We start from the raw sequence: 23,030 nt of genomic DNA on the forward strand, positions 1-23,030 counted from the left end.
CTCTCTGAGCCTCAGCGCGTCTGTCTCTGCCGTGGGCCCCTCAGGGAGTCCCCGCGCTCTGGGCCCCCCGGGCCTCCTCACCCCCGAAGGGGTGGATGCCCCCTGTTCTCTAACCCGGAGCGACTCTCCCCCAGCGTAACACAGGAGGGTTTATTGAGCGTCTGAACCCAGCTCAGGAAACTCTCCGGCCTCAGGCCTGGCTCCCTCAGCCCAGCACATCCCAGTCCCCCTGCAGCCAGGGGGGCTCTGCCTGCTCCCCCCTCCAGCCCCGAGCCCCCCCTGCTTCCCAGCTGGGCCTCTGATACCCCCGGCCCCAAGCCTGCCTCGTCCATTGGCTTCTCTCCAGGGAAACAGGGTCGCCTGGGCCCCCTCTGCCCTCGTCTGTCCTCTGGCCCCTCGGGCTGGAACCGGCTGGTCAGGTCACCGGGGTCCTCTCCCCGCAGCCCATTGTCCCCCACTGGCCAGAACCGGCTGCGACTCCTGAGCTGGGTCTCCGGGTCACCAGGTCCCCAGTCGCTGGGGTCTCCATCCTCCAGGCCATCGGCCGGGGTCCCGAGTTCCCTCTCCCGACCTCTGTAACAACAAACTCCCTGTCCCCTCCCCTCGTTAAACCAGTAACACCCGGGGACACTGAGTCCCACCCCCCTGCCTGCAACCCCCTGGAGAACACGGAAAGAACAAGAAAATCCCCCCCTTCATCACATCGGTTCACACGCAGCTGCCCAGGTTCACACCCCGGTGCCCAGGTTCACACGCAGCAGCCCAGGCTAAACGCGGGGCACCAGGCTCACACGTTGATGCCCAGGCTCACACCCCAGTGCCCAGGTTCACACACACTTACACACACACACCTGCATGGGCACCACTCACACACCCCTCCGCAATTGCTGACACCGCTGGGACATCCATCCGTGCACACCCAGCTGCATGTGGGCAGGAGCCCCGGCTGTCTCAGGGTTAACGGGCAGGGGAGGGGGTGCCCAGGCTCCGGCTGGGTCCTGCCCGCGCGCCTGTTGGCTCTTTGTTGCTGGGAGAGCAGGGCAGGCTGGGTAAAATTTCCGCCCCAATAATTTTCCTCTCCACTCGGCGCGTCTCCCTCGCTCTCTTGCTGGCTGGCAGCTCTGTCACTCACTGCGTCCTCTCTCCCGCCTGGGTCCCTGCTCCCCACGGACGCCCATGCCCCTTCCCCAGGGTGCCCGCAGGCAGGAGTTGCCCATGTGGGTTCTGCACAGGGGCAGCAGGACAGCAGCGCGCTGGCTCCCTGGCGCCCCATGGGTGGCCCACGGGCATGTGGCTTGGGGTGAGTGTGGACGCCGCACCATGGGCTCAGCGTGGCACACAGGGCGGCCGTGAGGATGCTGCCTTCCCTCCTGCAGCTGCTCCAGTTCTCCGCCCCCCCCAGCACCACCCCCCCGGCCAGAGCGGGACCCATGCCTGGCATCTCCCTGGGTGGCACCTGCCTCTGCCTTGATAACGATGTGCCCTGCGGAGCTGGGCAGAGCCGGGATGAGAAGGTACAGACCGTTCCCAGACTGGAGGGGCTGGCGTGTGGTCCCTCTGCTGCCAGGCAGCAATGAATAAGCTGGGTCTGGGAGCAGAGCCAGACCTGGGCAGCCTGTCCCCTCTGGGGGCTCCGATCCTGCCCCGGGACTGGGTCTGGCTGATAGGGGAGCGGGGAGTGGGGCCTGTTCCCTCTGGGGGCTCCGATCCCGCCCCGGGACGGGGTCTGGCTGATAGGGGAGCGGGGAGTGGGGCCTGTCCCCTCTGGGGGCTCCGATCCCGCCCCGGGACGGGGTCTGGCTGATAGGGGAGCGGGGAGTGGGGCCTGTTCCCTCTGGGGGCTCCGATCCCGCCCCGGGACGGGGTCTGGCTGGTAGGGGAGTGGGGCCTGTCCCCTCTGGGGGCTCCGATCCCGCCCCGGGACGGGGTCTGGCTGATAGGGGAGCGGGGAGTGGGGCCTGTCCCCTCTGGGGGCTCCGATCCCGCCCCGGGACAGGGTCTGGCTGGTAGGGGAGCGGGGAGTGGGGCCTGTCCCCTCTGGGGGCTCCGATCCCGCCCCGGGACGGGGTCTGGCTGATAGGGGAGCGGGGAGTGGGGCCTGTCCCCTCTGGGGGCTCCGATCCCGCCCCGGGACAGGGTCTGGCTGGTAGGGGAGCGGGGAGTGGGGCCTGTCCCCTCTGGGGGCTCCGATCCTGCCCCAGGACGGGGTCTGGCTGGTAGGGGGTGGGGAGTGGGGCCTGTCCCCTCTGGGGGCTCCGATCCCGCCCCGGGACGGGGTCTGGCTGGTAGGGGGTGGGGAGTGGGGCCTGTCCCCTCTGGGGGCTCCGATCCTGCCCCGGGACAGGGTCTGGCTGGTAGGGGGGTGGGGGGGGGGAACGGGGAATGGGACAGGGGGCCTGTCCCCGCTAGGGGGTGCTGGTTCCCATCCGGCCCCAGGGCAGGGACTGGCTGGCTCAGGGGGGCGGGGAATGGGGCACGGGGCCTGTCCCCGCTAGGGGGCGCTGGTTCCCATCCGGCCCCAGGGCAGGGACTGGCTGGCTCAAGGGGGTGGGGAATGGGGCCCGGGGCCTGTCCCCACTGGGGCGGGGGGGCGTAGAATCAGCTGCACCGTGGCTCCCAGCTGCTCTCCCCGCTGTGGGGGTTTGCCCTGGGGAGGGACGGGCTCTGCTCAGCGCAGCCTTGGGGCCTGGGCTAGGGGCTTGGGCCCTGTGGGGCGGTGGGCACATGGGTGAGAGCGCCCCCTGCTGCTCAGAGGCAGGAGAGCCAGGCACTGACTTGGGGGGCTGGAGGGAGGGAGAGGTCTCTGTGTCTGCTGAGTGTGGAGCTGGAACGTACCCCAAGGGTTCCGGATGCCGGGGTTCCACCTCTAATGATGCTGCTGCCATGGAGGTTTACATGGGGCCACATCAGGCGTCTCGCTGGGCTTCCGGCTGCATGTGGCTGGACTCATGTCGTCAGGGCAGGGAGAGCCCTGCGGGATTGGGGGGGCCACCTCTGTGCAGGGGGAGAGGACCCCGCGGTAGGGCTCTGTGCTGGGGGAGGGGACCCCCCGTAGGGCTCTGCGCCGGGGGAGGGGACCCCCCGTAGGGCTCTGCACTGGTGGAGGGGACCCCCCCCATAGGGCTCTGTGCCGGGGGAGGGGACCCCCCCTGTAGGGCTCTTTGCTGGGGGTGGGGACCCCCCGTAGGGCTCTGCGCCGGGGGAGGGGACCCCGCTGTAGGGCTCTGTGCCGGGGGAGGGGACCCACCCATAGGGCTCTGCGCCGGGGGAAGGGACCCCGCTGTAGGGCTCTGTGCCGGGGGAGGGGACCCCCCCGTAGGGCTCTGCACTGGGGGAGGGGACCCCGCCGTAGGGCTCTGCGCCGGGGGAGGGGACCCCGCTGTAGGGCTCTGCGCCGGGGGAGGGGACCCCCCCGTAGGGCTCTGCGCCGGGGGAGGGGACCCCCCCGTAGGGCTCTGCGCCGGGGGAGGGGACCCCGCTGTAGGGCTCTGTGCCGGGGGAGGGGACCCACCCATAGGGCTCTGCGCTGGGGGAGGGGACCCCCGTAGGGCTCTGTGCTGGGGGAGGGGACCCCGCTGTAGGGCTCTGCACTGGGGGAGGGGACCCCGCTGTAGGGCTCTGTGCCGGGGGAGGGGACCCCCCATAGGGCTCTGCACTGGGGGAGGGGACCCCACTGTAGGGCTCTGTGCCGGGGGAAGGGACCAGCTGCGCTCCCTGTCCCGAGGTCCCCAGCGGGGGGGGCAGGGAGTGGATGGTGTTTACAGACATGGCTGCATTTGCTCCTTGTTTCGGGTCATTACATAAACCTGCGCCCACACTCCCCACCTGCCCGCGGCTTGGCACGCGTCAGCCGGCTTTGAGCAGGGCTGTGACTCCCTGCTGGGGTAGAGGGAGCTGTGGGGAGCCCCCAACCTGCCCCAGGGCCCAGAGCTGCCTGGCTTGGCTCAGACGTGCCCAACGGGGCAGGACCATAGCCTGCACCGCAGGGGGTGGGGGGCCACGAGAGATGGGCTGCATATGTGGGGTCAGGAGTAAGGGGTACCAGCAGAGCTGGGGAGGCAGAGCCCTGGGATAGCAGGGGCTGCGGGTCGGGAGTAGGGGGCACCGGCAAAGCTGTGGAGGCAGAACCCCTGTCTGGGCTGGCAGGGGCTGCAGGTCAGGAGTGAGGGGCATCAGCAGAGCTGAGCTGGCAGGGGCTGCGGGTCGGGAGTGAGGGGCACCGGCAGAGCTGTGGGGGCAGAGGGCTGGGCTGGCAGGGGCTGTGGGTCAGGAGTGGCTGGAGGTGGAATTGGCTATGTGGGCTGCTCAGTGAGACCAGCCATTGGGGCTGGGCTGGGGCCACTCTCAGCAAAGGGCCACAGGGATGAGCCGAGGGCTGGGAAACCTGCCTCCTGGGAGGGGCTGCCGGAGCTCGCTGGGTTAGTGTCTCCAGGGGGAGGTCGGCGGTGCCGTGAGCGCGGGCTGGGCAGGGGAGGGGTCGGCGGTGCCGTGAGCGCGGGCAGGGGAGGGGCCGGCGGTGCCGTGAGCGCGGGCTGGGCAGGGGAGGGGGCTCTGGGGCAGACGGCCCTTGGCTCCGGCAGGCAAGGCCCGGACGAGAGCCGCTGACTGGAGCTGAACCGGACCCGTCCCGGCTGGGAATAAGGAGCCGATTTTCCCCAGGGAGGGTCGCCCCCGTTGGAAGGACTGAGGGGTGTGGGGCGTGTCTCTGTCCCGCAGGGTCAGTGACTGTGACGAGTAGGGAGGATTGACCGGGAATGTTGGGTGGGGTGTTACCGGGACTGTCTGCATCAATACTGATGGGGGTGGGATACCAGGGGGTGACTTCAGCCTGTCACCTGAGCCGGGTGGGGGGAGGGACATGACACTTCGGCCTGGGGAGCTGGGCCAAGGCTGGGGGAGGAGCCAGGGGGGCTGGGGGAGGCTGCTGGAGGGAGGCTCAGTTTGGAGCTGGCTGGGGGTGGGGTGGGGGTGAAGGCCCAGAACCGGGCTCTGGGCTCCCCCCCCGAGGGACCTGGCTGAGGGGTCCTGGCTGTACCTACAAGCCCTGCTTGGGACTGTGTCCTGTCGCCTAATAAACCTTCTGTGTCACTGGCTGGCTGAGAGTCCCGGGAATCGCAGGACGTGGGGGGCAGGGCCCCGACTCCCCCTCACCCCTGACAGCCCTGCCCTAGCTCAGCTGGCCGGGCCGCATGCAGGAGTCCTGGGGGAGACCCAGTGGGGTGGGCAGAACGGTGCCTCGGCCTGAAGTCTGTGTGCTGAGCTGGGGGGCAGCCCCGGCTCTCCTCACACCTCCCCCTCAGCTCCCTGGAGGCCTCTCGCCCTGGGCCTGGGCCCTGTTTGCGGCTGGGACAAAGTGGGGCTGGTCTCAGTGCTCCTCTGAATCCTGGGGGGCTCAGTTCCTGGCCGCCCCTGTCACCTGGCAGCTAATGGCCGGGCCCTTCCCCCCCGCAAGGGGATGCTAAACCTCTGTGTCCCCGGCTGGCTGAGAGTCACGTCTGACTGCGCAGTGGGGGGGCAGGACCCTGTGGCCCCCCCAGGACCCCGCCTGGGCGGACTCGCTGTGGGAAGCTCACGGAGGGGCAGAGGATGCTGAATGCTCCAAGGAGAGACCCAGGAGGTGAAGCCGTGGGAGCTTCTTGCCCTGCAGACAGGCTGCTCCGAGGGAGAGGAGGCTCCCAGAGTCCTGCCTGGCTTGGTGGGGAGCAGCTCCAGAGCAGCGCCCGGGGACCCCGGGACAGCGTCTCAGACCCTGTATCCAGTATTCAGTGAGCGCCTGCAGCAACTGACCCTTCACCTGTGCATTAGGGTGTGGCCAGGGGAGGGGTGTCCGGGCCGGGCCCCTCCCCATGGCTCTGGGGACCCTATTTATAGCCCCGGTGCCTCAGCTGCCAGCCAGCTAATCCCCGTGCCGCGAGCGGGGGAGGGACCTGAGCCGGGGGACGGATGGGAGCAGCTGCTGGGGCGTCCCAGAGCCAGTGGGCAGCACACGCACCTTGCCCTGGCAGCTGGCACGGCTCTGCTGGCCCCGGACGGCACGTTGGCAAGACATGCGGCCGCGCCACCCGCCGTGCACCGCCCCCCATCCCAGGGGCACACGGCGCAGCGCCGGGCCATGAGCCGCCTCGGGTCGAGCACTGGCTGCTGCTGGGAGCAGGGGCCTCCGGGCCAAACGCCGACGGGTAAGACGGGTCCTGGCCAGCCAGGGACACTGGTCACCGCCCCACGGCACGTCCCGCCCACCCCCACAGCCCTGACGGACCCAGCCTGCCCCCCTCACCCACACTGCCAGGGGGGCTGGTCACCGCCCCACGGCACGTCTCGCCCACCCCCGCAGCCCTGACGGACCCAGCCTGCCCCCCTCACCCACACTGCCAGGGGGGCTGGTCACCGCCCCACGGCACATCCCGCCCACCCCCGCAGCCCTGACGGACCCAGCCTGCCCCCCCTCACCCACACTGCCAGGGGGGCTGGTCACCGCCCCACGGCACGTCTCGCCCACCCCCGCAGCCCTGACGGACCCAGCCTGCCCCCCTCACCCACACTGCCAGGGGGGCTGGTCACCGCCCCACGGCACATCCCGCCCACCCCCGCAGCCCTGACGGACCCAGCCTGCCCCCCTCACCCACACTGCCAGGGGGGCTGGTCACCGCCCCACGGCACGTCCCGCCCACCCCCGCAGGCCTGACGGACCCAGCCTGCCCCCCTCACCCACACTGCCAGGGCGGGCTGGTCACCCCAACGGCAGCACGGGGTGGTGCTGTCACAGCGGCGCGGGGCACATACCGGGGGGGGCAGTGTCATGGCAGGTCGGGGCACGTACTTGGGGTCGGGGGTGGTGTCACGACAGCGCTGGGTGCGTACCAGGGGGGTGGGGGGTGGTATCAAGGCGGCGCTGGGTGCGTACCTGGGGGGCGGTGTCACGGCGGTGCTGTGTGAGAGGGGGTGGGGGTCTGCTGCTGTCTGAGCTTACAGGACAGCATGGTGACATGCTCTCAGCCCCCCCAAACCCCACTCTCTCTCCCCCCACATACACACGTCACACTCCCTGTCACACTTCCCCCCCCATTTGAAAAGCACATTGCAGCCACTTGCATGCTGGGATAGCTGCCCACAATGCACCGCTCCCAATGCCGCTGCAAGTGCCACAAATGTGGCCACGCCAGTGCGCTGGCAGCTGTCAGTGTGGACAGCCTGCAACACTTCTGCTCTGCGCCCTCCGAGGGCGGGTTTAACTCCCAGTGCTCAACGCCTGCAAGTGTAGCCAGGCCCTTGTAAAGTGTGCGGACGATACCAAGCTGGGAGGGGCTGCAAGTGCTTTGGAGGATAAGGATTAAAACTGAAAGTGATCTGGACAAACTGGAGAAATGGTCTGGGGCTAAGTAGGATGAAATTCAATAAGAACAAATGCAAAGTGCTCCCCTTAGGCAGGAACAATCGGTTGCACACACACAATGGGCAGTGACTGCCTAGGAAGGAGTCCTGCGGAAAGGGATCGGGGGGTCTGAATGGATCACCAGCTAAATATGAGTCAATAGTGTAACACTTGCAAAAAAAGCAAACATCCTTCTGGGCTGTATTAGCAGGAGTGTTGGAAGCAAGACACGAGAAGTGATTCTTCTTCTTCGAGTGATTGCTCCTATGCATTCCATGTAGGTGTGCGCGCCGCGCGTGCACGGCTCTCCGGAACATTTTTACCCTAGCAACTCCGGCGGGCCGGCTGGCGCCCCCTGGAGTGGCGCCGTCATGGCGCCCCTTATACACCTCAGCCGGCCCGTCCGCTCCTCAGTTCCTTCTTCCCGCCCGTGACGGCCAGTTGGAACAGTGGAGTGCTCCCTTACCTCCACAACCCTAGTGTTTCTCCATAGTTCTAGTGTAGATAGTTTTAGTAGTTAGTTCAGTTCTTGTTGTAGTTATATATATATTTAGTGTTAATAGTGTCAATAGTTACGGAATTAGAGGGTTTGTCCCTCTTCTTCCGCCCCGGTGCGGGCTTATGCCCAGAGCACCGGGTTTCAAGCCCTGTGCGGCTTGCCAGCGGCCTATGCCGGTTAGCGACCCGCACGACTCTTGCCTCCGCTGCCTCGGAGAGTCGCATCGGCCAGATAAGTGCTCTATCTGCATAGCCTTTAAACCTCGTACGAGGAAAGAGAGAGACTCTAGGCTGAAGCACTTACTGATGGAGTCTGCGCTCCAACCTCCGGCGCCAGCTCCTGCGGCACCGAAAACCGCCTCGACAAGCAGCGCTCCGACTGCACCGAGCCGCTCCGGCACCGAGCCGGCACCAAAGACCCGGCACCGCTCCCTCTCCCCGGGGAGGAAGCACAAGGCGCCGAAGACGGCTGCCGCAAAACAGCAGCGAAAGCCGTCAGCCCAGCCGCCTCCGACGAAAACGGTGCAGGCTGAGGCAGTGCACGCTAAGTGCACCGCACCGTTGACTCCGGCGCCGCCTGGCCCGTCGAGTCCGGTTCCGCCCAGCTCCCCGGTGCCCACCGAGGAGGAGCTGAGGATCCCGTCGACGCCGGAGGCGTTCGCGACGGCAAGAGAGCTGATCGAGGCGACGGCCCCGTCACATCAGCCGCCGGCACCACTGGTGCGGACATTCAAGTCCCTCGGCAAGCCAGCGATGGTGCGCCCCTCATCTCCGGGCGACCGTGGCGACCGTGGCTCCAGAATCCGGTCTCGATCCCGGTCTATCTCCCGGCGAAGGTCACCGAGGCACCGCTCCCCATCCCGCCGCAAATCGCCATCGCGACGCCGCTCAGCGTCCCGGCACCGGTCGCAGTCCCGGCACCGCTCTCCATCGCGGGGCCGGTCATACTCCCGGCGGCGCTCCAGGTCCCGGTCACGAAGTCACCGGCACCGCAGCAGGTCCGCGTCCAGGCACCGCGGACATCGGGACTCGCGCAGCCGTTCGAGGCGCCGCAGATCCCGCTCGAGGTCCGGTTCCCGGCACCGCCGGTCGAGCTCCCGACGTCGCCGGTCGAGCTCCCGCCGCCGCCGCTCCCCTTCTTGGCACCGGAGATCCAGCTCCCGACGCCGTAGATCTGGCTCCCGGCACCGGAGATCCGGCTCCCGGCACCGTGCGCAGCACAGGTCCCGCTCGCCACTGGACCCCCGAGACGCCCGGCACCGACCCTCGGCACCGGAGGATCGTCTCACGCCGGCGCTGGACGCCCGCCCAGGCATCGCCACGGCTCCACCCTGGCCCTCCAGGGAACCCTCTGTAGCCTCACCCCAAGGCAGTGCGGTGGATTTCAGAGCCGGTTCCGTTCCCCCGGATCATGGACCCCAGTATTGGGGACATTGGGTGCCCTGGGCGCAATATGAACAGGGGCTTCCCCTGCCACCCAGGCAGCCGGGCTCGGCACCATCGGTACCGGTGGCCACCGTTAGTCGAGCCCCCCCGTCCCCACCGACGCAAGCCGCCGCCCACGACCCTTCTTTGGGCCAGGGCTCGCTGCAGCCAGATCACCAGGTGGGCGAGCACCAGCAGGAGGAGGTGCTCCCGGGCCACTCCTCGTCGTCCTCTCCAGATGAGGCGGTAGCGGGGGCCTCGCCATCGGGACCCCCGCCCATTGACCTCAGGGCACACCAGGACCTTCTCCGGAGGGTGGCAAAGGCCATTAACTTGCCCATAGAGGAGGTGCAAGAAGTCGAGGACCCGATTACGGACGTTGTGGGAGATGACGCCCCTGTCAGAGTGGCGCTCCCGTTCATTCGCACCATTCAGAAGAACAGTGCCACTATCTGGCAGTCGCCCTCCTCCGTTGCCCCCACGGCGCGAGGCGTCGAAAGGAAGTATTCCGTCCCGCCCCAGGGCTACGAATACTTGTACGTCCACCCCACCCCGGACTCGCTGGTGGTCCAATCGGTCAATGACCGCGAACGACACGGTCAACCTGCCGCTGCGCCGAAGGCGAAGGACGCCCGGCGCATGGACTTATTAGGGCGTAAAATCTATTCGGCGGGAGGCCTCCAACTCCGTATCGCCAACCAGATGGCCCTCTTATCCAGATACACTTTTAATATCTTGGGGTGCCTTGCGAAGTTCACGGAGCTAACCCCTCAGGAATCCCGTCTTGAATTCTCAGCGCTCCTGGAGGAGGGCAAGTTAGCCTCCAGAACACTGATCAAAGCGGCCGTAGACGCAGCAGACTCAGGGGCTCGAACGGTAGCATCCGGGGTGACGATGCGCCGCATTGCGTGGCTACAATCTTCCACCCTCCCACCTGAGGTCCAGTACACCCTCCAGGACCTCCCGTTTGACACGAAGGGGCTGTTTTCTGAGAAAACGGATGCCAGAATCCAGTCCCTAAAGGATGGGAGGGTTGCGATACGAACTCTGGGTATGCACACGCCGGCCACGCAGAGGCGTTCCTTCCGCCAACAGCCCTACCGTCCCTTCAACCAGGCCAGGTCTCGGCCGTTTAACAACCGCCGAACGGCCCCCTTCCGCCGTAGACCGTCAGGGGGGCGGCGCAACCAGGCGCAGAACTCGTCCAAGGCTCCGCAAGGCCAAAAGTCGGCCTTTTGACGGGACGCCCGAGGACGGCCCATCACTCTCCCCCCAGGATCCACCTCTTTTGTTTTCCAATCGCCTTGCCCGCTTCCTTCCGGCGTGGTCTGCTATAACATCGGACAGCTGGGTCCTCAGCACCATCCAGCACGGCTACCGCCTACAGTTTCTTTCGCCCCCCCCTCCCACCCACCTTCCCCGTCCCTCTTCAGGGACCCCTCTCACGAGCAAGTCCTCATACAGGAGGTGCAGGCTCTGTTGAGCGTGGGTGCTATCGAGGAGGTGCCTCCCTGCAGGCGGGGCAGGGGATTCTACTCCAGATATTTCCTCATCCCCAAGGCGAAAGGAGGTCTTCGTCCCATCTTGGACCTCCGGGAGCTGAACAGATACCTCTGCAAGCTCAAGTTTCGGATGGTAACCTTGGGGTCCATTATCCCTTCCTTGGATCCGGGAGACTGGTTTGCCGCCCTCGACATGAAAGACGCTTACTTTCATGTGGCGATCTACCCCCCCCCACAGACGCTTCCTGCGCTTCATGGTCAACGCGACCCACTACCAGTTTGCGGTGTTACCCTTTGGCCTCTCCACTGCCCCGAGGGTGTTCACCAAGTGCATGGCGGTCGTGGCCGCAACTCTCCGTCGTCGCAGAATCCACGTATACCCCTATCTCGACGACTGGCTGATCCGTGGGCGATCTCAAGAACTGGTGACAGCCCAGGTGTCAGAGATACTGCACCTGTTCCGGTCTCTCGGCCTCCTCGTCAATGCCGAGAAGTCCCAATTACTGCCGACACAGCGATTGGAGTTCATAGGAGCAGTCCTCGACTCCACCCTCGCCAGGGCCTGCCTCCCTCGTTCTCGACACGAGACAATGGTCTCGCTCATTCGCAGCTTACAAGCCTTCCCTTCCACGACGGCCCGGTCCTGCCTTCGCCTGCTGGGCCACATGGCTGCGTGCACCTTTGTGACCGCGAACGCGAGGCTGAGGCTCCGTCCGTTCCAGATGTGGCTGACTTCGGTGTACCGGCCCCACCGCGACCCTCTAGATCTGGTGGTCACGGTCTCGGACCCCACTCTCCAGACGCTCACCTGGTGGCTGCATCAGGAGGTGGTCTGCGCCGGGGTTCCGTTTCGCCCCCCTCGCCCGTCGGTCACCCTGACCACAGACGCCTCGGCGCTTGGATGGGGGGCTCACATGGGAGACCTGCACACTCAGGGCCTCTGGTCGGCCCAGGAGCTCTCCCTGCACATCAACGTCAGGGAATTGAGAGCGATCCGCTTGGCTTGTCTCGCCTTTCTTGCACACCTCCGGGACCGCTGCGTCGCGGTATACACGGACAACACGGCAGCCATGTTCTATCTGAACAAACAGGGCGGGGCCCGATCCTCCCCGCTGTGCAAGGAGGCGATGCTCCTATGGGACCTGTGTGTAACCCACTCGATTCGCCTCGAAGCGTTCTTTCTACCAGGGGTGCAGAACACGCTGGCCGACCGTCTGAGCCGGTCTTTCGCTGCCCACGAGTGGTCCCTTCGCCCCGACGTGGCCCACACCATCTTCCAAAGGTGGGGATTTCCCCAAATAGACCTGTTTGCCTCCAGGACCAACAGGAAGTGCCACAGGTTCTGTTCGTACCAGGGTCGGGCTCCGGACTCCATCTCCGATGCGTTCCTCATGTCTTGGACGGGTCCCCTTCTATACGCCTTCCCGCCGTTCCCGCTAGTCCACCGAGTACTGCTCAAGCTACGGAGGGACAAGGCCCGCGTCATACTCGTCGCTCCGGCCTGGCCGAGGCAGCACTGGTATACCCTGCTCCTCGAGCTATCGATCCGGGATCCCATTCCCCTACCGTTATGGCCGGATCTCATCTCTCAGGACCTCGGCAGGCTTTGTCACCCGAACCTGCAGTCGCTGCATCTTACAGCCTGGTTCCTGAGTGGTTGACCGACGCGGAGAGGACCTGTTCTGCGGCGGTGCAGCAAGTTCTCCTTGAAAGCAGAAAACCGTCCACACGCTCTACCTACCTGGCAAAGTGGAAACGCTTTGCCCTTTGGTGCGATCAGCAAGGTCTTAACCCCTTCTCGACCCCTCTCCAGACGGTCCTTGACTACCTCTGGTACCTGAAAGGCCAAGGTCTCGCGATCTCGTCCCTGAGGGTACACCTGGCGGCGCTTTCGGCCTTCCGGCCTGCTGTAGATGGTCGCTCCGTGTTTTCCAACCCCATGGTTGCCCGCTTCCTCAAGGGGTTGGACCGCCTCTACCCGCAAGTGCGGCCGCCGGCTCCTACGTGGGATCTGAACCTGGCTCTCACCCAGCTGATGCGCCCGCCCTTCGAGCCCATGGCCTCCTGCTCCCTCCTCCATCTCACCTGGAAGACGGCCTTCCTCGTGGCAATCACATCCGCCAGACGAGTATCCGAACTCCGCGCCCTGACGGCGGGTCCCCCATATACCGTCTTCCACGCGGACAAAGTGCAGCTTCGGCCACATCCGGCCTTCCTCCCAAAGGTGGTGTCGGCCTTTCATCTTAATCAGGAGATCTTCCTCCCGGTCTTCTTTCCAAAGCCGCACGCCTCACCTCGTGAGCAGCAGCTCCACACCCTCGACGTCCGTAGGGCCCTCGCCTTTTACATTGACCGAACTAAGTCCTTCCGGCGTTCCTCCCAGCTCTTTGTCGCAATTGCGGAGCGCATGAAAGGCGAGCCTGTTTCATCTCAACGGATTTCTTCCTGGGTGACATCCTGCATACGGGCGTGCTACGAACTTGCTCGCGTCCCCCCGTGCCGGCTCACCGCACACTCGACAAGGGCGCACGCCTCGTCAGCCGCCTTCCTGGCCCACGTTCCCATCCAGGACATCTGTCGAGCGGCCACCTGGTCTTCCGTCCACACCTTCGCTTCCCATTATGCGTTGGTGCAGCAGTCCCGAGACGACGCAGCCTTCGGCTCTGCGGTGCTACACTCCGCCACGTCTCATTCCGACCCCACCGCCTAGGTAAGGCTTGGGAATCACCTACATGGAATGCATAGGAGCAATCACTCGAAGAAGAAAAGACGGTTACTCACCTGTAGTAACTGGTGTTCTTCGAGATGTGTTGCTCCTATCCATTCCAGACCCGCCCTCCTTCCCCACTGTCGGAATAGCCGGCAAGAAGGAACTGAGGAGCGGACGGGCCGGCTGAGGTGTATAAGGGGCGCCATGACGGCGCCACTCCAGGGGGCGCCAGCCGGCCCGCCGGAGTTGCTAGGGTAAAAATGTTCCGGAGAGCCGTGCACGCGCGGCGCGCACACCTACATGGAATGGATAGGAGCAACACATCTCGAAGAACACCAGTTACTACAGGTGAGTAACCGTCTTTTCTGCTCTGCTCTGCGCTGGTCATAGAATCATAGAATCTCAGGGCTGGAAGGGACCTCAGGAGGTATCTAGTCCAACCCCCTGCTCAAAGCAGGACCAACCCCAACTAAATCATCCCAGCCAGGGCTTTGTCAAGCCTGACCTTAAAAACCTCTAAGGAAGGAGATTCCACCACCTCTCTAGGGAACCCATTCCAGTGCTTCACCACCCTCCTAGTGAAATAGTTTTTCCTAATATCCAACCTAAACCTCCCCCACTGCAACTTGAGACCATTACTCCTTGTTCTGTCATCTGGTACCATTGAGAACAGTTCTTTTGGGCCAAAAGAAATATGATGAGGTTCAACAAGGACAAGTACAGAGTCCTGCACTTAGGACGGAAGAATCCCATGCACTGTTACAGACTAGGGACCGAATGGCTGGGCAGCAGTTCTGCAGAAAAGGACCTAGGGGTTACGGTGGACGAAAAGCTGAATATGAGTCAACAGTGTGCCCTTGTTGCCAAGAAGGCTAATGGCATTTTGGGCTGTATAAGTAGGGGCATTGCCAGCAGATCGAGGGATGTGATCATTCCCCTCTATTCAGCACTGGTGAGGCCTCATTTGGAGTACTGTGTCCAGTTTTGGGCCCCACACTACAAGAAGGATGTGGATAAATTGGAGAGAGTCCAGCGGAGGGCAACAAAAATGATTAGGGGGCTGGAGCACATGATTTATGAGGAGGGGCTGAGGGAACTGGGATTGTTTAGTCTGCAGAAGAGAAGAATGAGGGGGGATTTGATAGCTGCTTTCAACTACCTGAAGGGGGGTTCCAAAGAGGATGGATCTAGACTGTTCTCAGTGGTAGAAGATGACAGAACAAGGAGCAATGGTCTCAAGTTGCAGAGGGGGAGGTTTAGGTTGGACATTAGGAAAAACTTTTTCACTAGGAGGGTGGTGAAGCATTGGAATGGGTTACCTAGGGAGGTGGTGGAATCTCCTTCCTTAGAGGTCTTTAAGGTCAGGCTTGACAAAGCCCTGGCTGGGATGATTTAGTTGGGGATTGGTCCTGCTTTGAGAAGGGGGTTGGACTAGATCCCTCCTGAGGTCCCTTCCAACCCTGAGATTCTATGATTCTAGATCCATCCTCTTGGGAACCCCCTTTCAGGTAGTTGAAAGCAGCTTCAAATCCCCCCTCATTCTTCTCTTCTGCAGACTAAACAATCCCAGTTCCCTCAGCCTCTCCTCATAAGTCATGTGCTCCAGCCCCCTAATCATTTTTGTTGCCCTCCGCTGGACTCTCTCCAATTTTTCCACATCCTTCTTGTAGTGTGAGGCCCAAAACTGGACACAGTTCTCCAGATGAGGCCTCACCAGTGCTGAATAGAGGGGAATGATCACGTCCCTCGATCTGCTGGCAATGCCCCTACTTATACAGCCCAAAATGCCATTAGCCTTCTTGGCAACAAGGGCACACTGTTGACTCATATTCAGCTTTTCGTCCACCGTAACCCCTAGGTCCTTTTCTGCAGAACTGCTGCCCAGCCATTCGGTCCCTAGTCTGTAGCAGTGCATGGGATTCTTCCGTCCTAAGTGCAGGACTCTGCACTTGTCCTTGTTGAACCTCATCAGATTTCTTTTGGCCCAATCCTCTAATTTGTCTAGGTCCCTCTGTATCCTATCCCTACCCTCCAGCGTATCTACCACTCCTCCCAGTTTAGTGTCATCTGCAAACTTGCTAAGGGTGCAGTCCACACCATCCTCCAGATCGTTAATGAAAATATTGAATAAAACCGGCCCCAGCACCGACCCTTGGGGCACTCCACTTGATACCGGCTGCCAACTAGACATGGAGCCGTTGATCACTACCCGTTGAGCCCGACCATCTAGCCAGTTTTCTATCCACCTTACCGTCCATTCATCCAGCCCAGACTTCTTTAACTTGCCGGCAAGAATACTGTGGGAGATAGTATCAAAAGCTTTGCTAAAGTCAAGGAATAACACATCCACTGCTTTCCCCTCATCCACAGAGCCGGTTATCTCCTCATAGAAGGCAATTAGGTTAGTCAGGCATGACTCGCCCTTGGTGAATCCATGCTGACTGTTCCTGATCACTTTCCCCTCCTACAAGTGCTTCAGAATTGATTCCTTGAGGACCTGCTCCATGATTTTTCCAGGGACTGAGGTGAGACTGACTGGCCTGTAGTTCCCCGGATCCTCCTCCTTCCCTTTTTTAAAGATGGGCACTACAGTAGCCTTTTTCCAGTCATCCAGGACCTCCCCCGTTCGCCATGAGTTTTCAAAGATAATGGCCAATGGCTCTGCAATCACATCCGCCAACTCCTTTAGCATCCTCAGATGCAGCGCATCCGGCCCCATGGACTTGTGCTCGTCCAGCTTTTCTAAATAGTCCTGAACCACTTCTTTCTCCACAGAGGGCTGGTCACCTCCTCCCCATACCGTGCTGCAGAGTGCAGCTGTCTGGGAGCTGCCCTTGTTCGTGAAGACAGAGGCAAAAAAAGCATTGAGTACATTAGCTTTTTCCACATCCTCTGTCACGAGGTTCCCTCCCTCATTCAGTAAGGGGCCCACACTTTCCTTGACTTTCTTCTTGTTGCTAACACACCTGAAGAAACCCTTCTTGTTACTCTTAACATCTCTTGCTAGCTGCAACTCCAAGTGTGATTTGGCCTTCCTGATTTCACTCCTGCATGCCTGAGCAATACTTTTATACTCCTCCCTGGTCATTTGTCCAGTCTTCCACTTCTTGTAAGCTTCTTTTTTGCATTTAAGATCAGCAAGGATTTCACTGTTAAGCCAAGCTGGTCGCCTGCCATATTTACTATTCTGATACGGCCTCAATGGGAGTATTGTGTCCAGTTCTGGGTTCCACATTTCAGGAAAGATGTGGAAAGTCCAAAGAGCCACAAAACTGATGAAAGCAGCGAAGAGTCCTGTGGCACCTTACAGACTAACAGACGTATTGGAGCATGAGCTTTCCTGGGTGAAAACTGATGAAAAGTCTAGAAAACATGACCTGTGAGGGAAGATTGAAAAACTGGGTGTTTAGTCCCGAGCAGAGAAGCCTGAGAGGGGACATGAGAACAGTTTTCAAGTACATAAAAGGTTTTTACAAGGAGGAGGGAGGTAAATTGTTCTCCTGAACCTCTGAGGACAGGACAAGAAGCAATGGGCTTAAACTGCAGCAAGGGAGGTTTAGGTTGGACATTAGGAAAAACTTCCTACCTGTCGGGGTGGTTAGGCACTGGAATAAATTGCCCAGGGAGGTTGTGGAGTCTCCGTCACTGGAGGTTTTTAAGAGCAGGTTGGACAAGCCCCTGTCGGGGACAGTCTGGATAATCCTTAGCCCTGGCGTGAGTGCAGGGGACTGGCCTAGGTGACCTCTCAAGGTCCCTTCCAGTCTTACAGTTCTATGATGCTCCAATGCTGTGGAGACGAAGGCCCAGAGAGTAGGTGACACCCACACCAAGGCGTGTCAGCCTGCCCTGAGAGCAAAGAGTCCCCTCCCCCCACTGGCTGACCCTGCAGCACACAGGGGAAACCGAGGCACAGAAGGCCTCCTAAAAATGTTGCCCACTCTTTCCATGTTGTCGCACTGGACACAGCAGAGAGCCGGCCCGTGGGAACTCGGGAAGTGCGGTCCCTGCCTGGCCTGGTGGAGTCGTGGGGAGCTGGCTGGCATGGCCGCCCTAGCCGCGGTGGGGTCTGGGAAGGAGACACGGGTTCTCCCTGGCACCGTCGTGGCTGGCTCCATCGGCTGCTGGGGTCCCAGGTCTCTCGCCACCCGTGTTCCTCTGCTCACAGCCCTGCCAGGGAGCGCCCTGGGCCCTCTCCAGGGACAGCGCCCAGCACGTGGGGCACTGCTGGGAACAGCCCCCCCGTCGGAAGCGGGGCGAGGCCTGGGCAGGCCTCGCTGGAGCCAGGCCGGGAAAGGGGCCCAGCACGGGGGGCACTGCCGCCCCCGCCCCAAGGGGCAGTGTGTGATCCTGGCAGGCCCTCCACCGGGCACCCAGGCGGCCGGAGCCACCAGGGACAAGTTACCCCCGGCCCCAGGAAAACGAGATGAAGGAATCCGGCCCCACGGCGCACACGTCTACCTGTGGGCGGGGAGCAGCAGCTGAGGGGCGCCAGCGGGCACCACCCTTATACAGCCGGGGCAGGGGCGCGAGAGCCGCATCTCCGAGTAGTGCCAGGCAAAACCCTCCGGCGTCTGAGCTGGGCACATACACCTGGGGGGGACCACGTCAGCGCCTGCTGCAAGACGACTGGCAGCCGCGCCCGGGTACGCGCCCAGCACCGCTGTGACGCCACCCCCTGGCCCCGGGGAAGCACCCAGTGCCGCCGTGACGCCACCCCCTGGCCCCGGGTACGCGCCCAGCGCCGCCGTGACGCCACCCCCTGACCCCGGGGAAGCACCCAGTGCCGCCGTGACGCCACCCCCTGACCCCGGGTACGCGCCCAGCACCGCTGTGACGCCACCCCCTGACCCCGGGTACGCGCCCAGCACCGCTGTGACGCCACCCCCTGACCCCGGGTACGCGCCCAGCGCCGCCGTGACGCCACCCCCTGACCCCGGGGAAGCACCCAGTGCTGCCATGACACCGCCCCCCGGGTACGCACCCAGTACCGCCGTGACACCGCCCCCCGGGTACGAGCCCTGACCCGCCATGACACTGCCCCCCGGTGTCATTGAGATGGGGTTGTGACGGAGCGATTCTGGCGGGACCCAACTGAGAGTGCCAAATCAGGACCAATTGCTCAAACAGGGCAGTCACAACCCTAGGCTGGGGTTTTTCCACCTCTAAGGCAAACCAAACCAGCCAGACAAAAAGGACTTTGGTCTCACCCCACTGGCTAACCACAAGTCACACAAGCAATTTCCTTAGACACTCCAGTCTCCCAGCATCACCACCAGTGCACTCGTCCTGGGGATGACTGGTTATGAAAACCAACACCCCAATAAAAGAAAAAGGTTCCCTCGATCCCAAAGGACCAAGCCCCAGACCCAGGTCAATATACACATCAGATCTTACCCACAAATCACGCTGTTGCCAATCCTTTAGAATCTAAAATCTAAAGGTTTATTTACAAAGGGAAAAAGGTAGAGATGAGAGGTAGAATTGGTTAAATGGAATCAATTACATACAGTAATGGCAAAGTTCTTAGTTCAGGCTTGCAGCAGTGCTGGAGTAAACTGCAGGTTCAGATTAAGTCTCTGGAACATCCCCCGCTGGGATGGGTCAACAGTCCTTCATGCAGAGCTTCAGTTTGTAGCTAAGTCCTTCCAGAGGTCAGAAGCAGGATTGAAGACCAGATGGAGATGAGGCATTAGCCTTATATAGACTTTTCCAGGTGTAAGAATCCCTTTGTCTTCACTGTGGAAAATTACAGCAAAATGGAGCCTGGAGTCACATGGGCCAGTCCCTGCATACTTTGCTGAGTCACAAGGCGTGTCTGCCTTCCCTCCATGGGTCAATTGTGTAGCCGATGGCCCTTTAATGGGCCATCAAGCCAGCTATGCCGGGCTAACATCAGCTTTGTCTGGGACACTTCCCAGAGGCAGAGCATAATACAGAATACAGACATTACAGAGCCAATACTTATAACTTCAACTACAAAATGATACGCAGACATACAGACAGCATAATCATAACCAGCAACCCAGAACCTGGTCTAAGACACCTTAGATGACCCCCTTTACCCAAGGTTTGGTGCCACTACAGGACCTTGGTTGCAACCCATGTTCTATATGGTCCCCATTTATATCAATAACGTCACAGGGGTGACCAGACCGGCACACAGTATTCACGGTGTGAGCATACCATGGATGTATATAGTAAAAGTGGAGGATCTTGGTTTGCCAGACTGATCAGCTAAGCCAATGCTGGCAACCTATATGAAAAGGCTGGAAAACACCAATCCTCCGGACTGCATCGACATGCAGAAAGCCTTATAAGCCAGTCACTGTCAAAGCCAATTGTAGAACTTAATGAGGCTGTTAAGAATGGTGGAGGCACAGCTCAGTTTATGTGAACCAACATGGCTGTGGCATCCTACTTCCTATTTAAGCAAGAGATACCGCACACTACAAACTGGAGGCCAATGTTAAGGGCATTGTCACTTGTTCATCCTGAAGTTGAACACTGGTTCCGAACAAGACCAGCAAACACTCACTATCTTTCTGCAAGAATCTCTGCTGACTGGCTAGAAACATGCGGTGCAACAGTGAAAGACTCAGCAATTGAAATGTGAAAACCTCTCTCACCGTATTCGATATGCATACATGGCTGATGAATGCACCCCTGCAAATGGACATCAAGTATTAAGTCATGGTGAATGTTATCTTGATGTCAGTGGTAGGCCAGTAGATGCGTTTCTAGATGTTCAGGTTATAGAAGACACATCAGCTGCATCTGTGACATCTTACAAGAGTTAAATGCTTGTCACTTGGACCCCAAACAGATGGCTGCTTGTGCATCTGATGGAGCTGCAAACTTCTCTGGAAGACATGGTGGAGTACAAGCTTTGCTCAGAGAAACGTGTAACCCTAATCTCTCCTATGCACACTGCAGAGGCCATCTAGTACAAGCTGCAGAATCTTCAAAAGACATTAAAAAGCCATAAATTTAATGGCTTTTTAATACTCTTTTTTTCAGCAAGAGTCCAAAAGGACTCAGCATCTTGGAAATAAATAGAAGATACGCTGGGATTGAAGTTCAGATTAGTCCAACCTGGGAAAACCCACTGGCTTTCTCATGAGCGCTTCTTGGCTTAAAATAACTGCAGCCGCCATTACTGGCTTTGGACGGTATCCCCCAAGATAGGCTGGATCTAAGTAGTGAGGCTGGTGAACTATTTTTATTACTACGTTCAGAGAAGATTATCACCATTCTCTGTCTTGTAAATCTACTGTTGAAAGCACTTGGGTCACTGTGACATATAGATCATTGGTGCAACCACTGTTATATATTTGGAGCAAATATTGTACAAAGGTTGTCGTGTGAGGTGTCTGTGGAAAGGCTCTGGTTTGCTGGGTATGATTGTGCTGTCTATATGTGTGTATCATTTCTGTAGTTGAAGTTATGAATATTGGCTCTGAACTGGTATCTCTGTGTTTTGATTCTAAGTAGCCTCAATGAAGCATTTGGGCAGCTTCTTTAGAAGGGAATTTGCAAGTTAAGTGCCCAGTCAAGAAATACTTAACTGACAATAGGCCTTGGGAGACTCCAATCCACATGAGAAGTCTGCCTGGGAACGTTCAAGGGAGCATGTGAGCAATGGCTGCCGCCTGCAAACAGATCTGATCCCAAAGGACCAAGCCCCAGACCCAGGTCAATATACACATCAGATCTTACCCACAAATCACGCTGTTGCCAATCCTTTAGAATCTAACATCTAAAGGTTTATTCATAAAGGGAAAAAGGTAGAGATGAGAGCTAGAATTGGTTAAATGGAATCAATTACATACAGTGATGGCAAAGTCCTTGGTTCAGGCTTGTAGCAGTGATGGAATAAAATGCAGGTTCAAATCAAGTCTCTGGAACATCCCCCGCTGGGATGGGTCATTCAGTCCTTTGTTCAGAGCTTCAGTTTGTAGCAAGGTCCCTCCAGAGGTAAGGAGCAGGATTGAAGACAAGATGGAGGAGATCCAGCAGCTTTTTATAGTCTCTTGCCATGTGGTCTCTGCTTTCTTTGTTCCAAAGACAAGCTGCCCAGCACATGGCCTGGAAAAACCTCAGAGATCTGTCCATAGCCAGGTCCCTGCCTTGCTGAGCCACAAGGTGTATCTGCTTCTCTCCATGGATCAGTTGTGTAGCTGATGGTCCTTAATGGGCCATCAAGCAGGCTAGGCCGAGCTGACACCAACTTGTCTGGGGTGTCACCCAGAAGCACAGCACAGATTTGAAATTCAGAGTGTGATGGGCTGGATCCCAGAACCCCCCTTGGGGCTGCCAACTGATGTGCCCAGACTGCTGCCCCTGCTTTCCTGCCCCCATCAGCTCAATGCCCTGCCTGGTTTGAGCCAGACCCACTAGCCTGCTGCAAACCCAGACCCGGGTCTGAACCACGTCCCCTAACAGCTGCAGGCTTCACTGAAAGCAGCTCACAGGAGTGTTCCTGTCGCTAACACTGAGGCTTTGGCTACACTTGCACTTCAAAGCGCCAGCGCTGGGAGAGAGCTCTCCCAGCGCTGTCCGTACTCCACCTCCCTGTGGGGAATAACGTACAGCGCTGGGAGCCGCGCTCCCAGCGCTGGGGCTTTGACCACACTGGCGCTTTGCAGCGCCACAATTTGCAGCGCTGGAGAGGGTGTGTTTTCACACCCTGCTGCAGCGCTGCAAATTTGCAAGTGTAGCCAAGGCCTGAGATGCCCAACTCCCAAATCAATCCGGTTTACCCTGTTTAGAGCTTATACCAGGTAAACTCATGAATTGTTCACCCTCTATAACACCCACGAAAGCTCATGCTCCAGTACCTCTGTTAGTCTATAAGGTGCCCCAGGACTCTCTGCTGCTTTTACAGATCCAGACTAACACGTGTCCCCCTCTGATACTGATAGAGAGAGATGCACAGCTGTTCCCCCCCCCGCATGTATTAATACATACGCTGGGTTAATTAATAAGTAAAAAGTGATTGCATTAAATACCGAAAGTAGGATTTAAGTGGTTCCAAGTAGTAACAGACAGAACAAACTGAATTACCAAGCAAAATAAAATAGAACAGGCAAGTTTGTCTCTAAGAAAACTGAATACAGATAACACCTCACCAGTTCCAGTGAGCTTCCTTTACAGACCAGTCTCCTGCTAGTCTGGGTCCAGCAATCGCTCCCACCCCCTGCAGTCACTGTCCTTTGTTCCAGTCTCTTTTGGGTATCCTGGGGGGTGGAGAGGCTCTCTCTTGAGCCAGCTGAAGAGAAAATGGAGGGGTCTCCCAGGGGTTTAAATAGACTTTCTCTTGTGGGCTGAGATCCCCTCCTCTCTCCTATGCAAAGTCCAGCTCCAAGATGGAGTTTTGGAGTCACATGGGCGAGTCACATGTCCATGCAGGACTCAGTTTGCAGATAGAGCTCAGATGTGGATTGGCGTCTTCAAATTCACTGTTGGCTTAAATGGTTTTTGACTGGGCACTTAATGTGCACTTTTCTCAAGAAGCTGCCCAAAA

The 23,030-nt window shown here is 60.0% G+C and overlaps 1 protein-coding gene across 1 annotated transcript in view; it reads left to right on the forward strand.

Annotated features, from left to right (window-relative positions):
- Nucleotides 1-23,030, forward strand: part of LOC123363332 (potassium voltage-gated channel subfamily H member 2-like) — a 120,277-nt gene that overhangs the window by 77,242 nt on the left and 20,005 nt on the right. The window lies entirely within an intron of this gene.

Source organism: Mauremys mutica, chromosome 2 (assembly GCF_020497125.1).
Source record: "Mauremys mutica isolate MM-2020 ecotype Southern chromosome 2, ASM2049712v1, whole genome shotgun sequence".
Classification (NCBI taxonomy): Eukaryota; Metazoa; Chordata; order Testudines; family Geoemydidae; genus Mauremys; species Mauremys mutica.